Source organism: Triticum urartu, chromosome 2A (assembly GCF_056163025.1).
Source record: "Triticum urartu cultivar PI428250 chromosome 2A, HENAU_Tu73, whole genome shotgun sequence".
In the NCBI taxonomy this organism is placed as follows: domain Eukaryota; kingdom Viridiplantae; phylum Streptophyta; class Magnoliopsida; order Poales; family Poaceae; genus Triticum; species Triticum urartu.
This window is the reverse complement of record NC_141874.1, coordinates 297,873,152-297,875,405: the sequence shown is the minus strand read 5'-3', so window position 1 is coordinate 297,875,405 and position 2,254 is coordinate 297,873,152.

Genomic DNA, 2,254 nt, shown 5'->3' with positions numbered 1-2,254 from the left:
ACGTGGCACGAGAGAGCATCTTGGAGAGGGCCCGCCCGCCTTGAATTGGTGGAGGAGGACGGTGGCCGCCCGTTGATGGAGCAGCTGCCCTCCTCCGCCCGACCTATGAAAGGGAGGGGCGGAGGAGGCCAGAGTCATCCACCTTCGCATTCCTGCTCTTCCTCCTTTGGTTTATGCTTCTGCCGGTGATGCCTAAGAGAAGAGCTTGGGGCCAGCCCCGAGGCCACTGCATGAGATCTCCCTTGTATCTGAGAGGAAGATTCGGGCAGCGCAGCGCTGACGCCGGGAGTGGCAACCCCGGAGTGCTTGCTGCCGGGTCGCTTGTGGCCTTGACTTCAGTGGGATAGGACGCGAACGGCACCATGTGGTGGCTCGAAGCGGGCATGGCGCATGGTAGTCGATGGCTCCCCATTCTTCTTCCTCTCGCAGCATCGTGAAGGAGAGACTCGTCGCCAACAGGGGTAAATCTGGATCCTCCTAGGCACGGTCCTCTCGTCGTACAGGAAGGCTTTCAGCTTTCGCACACATCTTCGGGACGTGCGGTGGCTTCTAATGTCAGGGCTCCCAAGGATGACCATGCTCTCTGTGGGAGTCCCTTGGAGAGCACGGTGCCCGGCTCGGATGCCGCATTGTCGAACGGCAGTGGTATAGGAGGTAGTAGCTGTCGGGGATATACCCCACGGTATGACCCGGCTGGAATGTTAAACCGGCTGGGACTTCGTAAACCGGCAGATGGTAAACCGGCGGAGAGTTAAGACAGAGAGTCAAGACAGATGGCTAAGGCAAACAATGGTAAACCGGCAGAACAATGTTAAACCGACAGAACAATGTTAAACCGGCAGACCAATGTTAAACCGGCAGATGTTAAGAAGCCCAGGAAGGGAAGTCAAAATAGTTTAAGTTAAAGTCCGAGTTGGACTCCACATGTAACCCGCCCCTTCAACATATATAAGGAGGGGCAGGGCACCCCAAGAGGGACAAGTTTACAAATTTCACAAGTTGGACAAGTTAGGTTTAGACAATAGCTCTCGAGATAGAGCACTCTTGTAACCGTGATCATCATCATCAATATCAAAGAAGCAGCATGTAGGCTTTTACCTCCATCGTAAGGGGCCAAACCTGGGTAAAACATCGCGTCTCTCGTCCCGCTCAACCCCTCTCAAGCTACCACATAGATGCGTTGGCCTCGCGAATAAGTCCAGACACCTAGGACATCTGCCGTGACAATTCCACGACAAGAAGCAATGGAGCAAGATCAAATACCTCAACAAGTGCAACATCAAGAACGTCAAGATGGTGAAGCCATCCGACAAGCACAAGCACTTGAAGCACAACGAACACTCCGCGAGGCTACTAGAGCCGTCGACGAGTGCATCCACCAAGTGCGTGAACAAGAGGAAGCATTTCGTCAAGCACGACAAGAAGTCGCCCGTCGCAAAGAGAAACAAGAAAGGTGAAACCAAGTGCATAGTCCTCGCCCTCCTACATGGCAAGAATGCCACCAAGTGGAACAAGTGCTTCAAGACACTCCTCCATGCTGAGAGCGACATCTTGAGGAATGAGCATTTGAGGACCTTCCTCCAGGGCAAGCTCAAGTTCACCATGCCCAAGTTCTCTAGAAGCAATGATCCCCAAGAATATCTCTCATGGGTCATGAAGGTGGACAAGATATTCCCTCTTCACAACTACGACGATAAAAAGAAGATCGCCATGGCCTCCCTTGACTTTAAAGGCTGCGTCCTTATTTGCTGGGAACAAGTGATCGAGCGACGACAAATAAGAGGCGAACCACCAATCCCAACTTGGACGGAAATGAAGGATTTCATGAGAGCTCGCTTCGTGCCTACACACTACACCCATGATCTCTTCAAGAAGTTGCAACTCCTCAAGAAAGGCACGAAGACAGTGGAAGAATACTACGAAGAAATGGGGGTTGCCATGATACGAGCCAATGTCAAGGTAGATGACGAGCAAACTATGGCACACATCTTGAACGGCTCAACCACCCAATAAAGCGGATTGCCGACATCCGACCATACTCCAACCTTCTCGAACTAGTTCATCAAGCGACCAAGGCTGAGCAACATGTGCAAGATGACTTCAAATACGCCAAGTACTCATCCAAGACCTACGGCTCCTACTCTCAAGGTCCCGCGACTTCGGCACCTCCTACCTCAACTAGAGCATCACCAAGTACCGGCAACAAATCAAGTTCCAAGCAAGTTACGCCTTCATCGACTCGTCCTCCTGCATG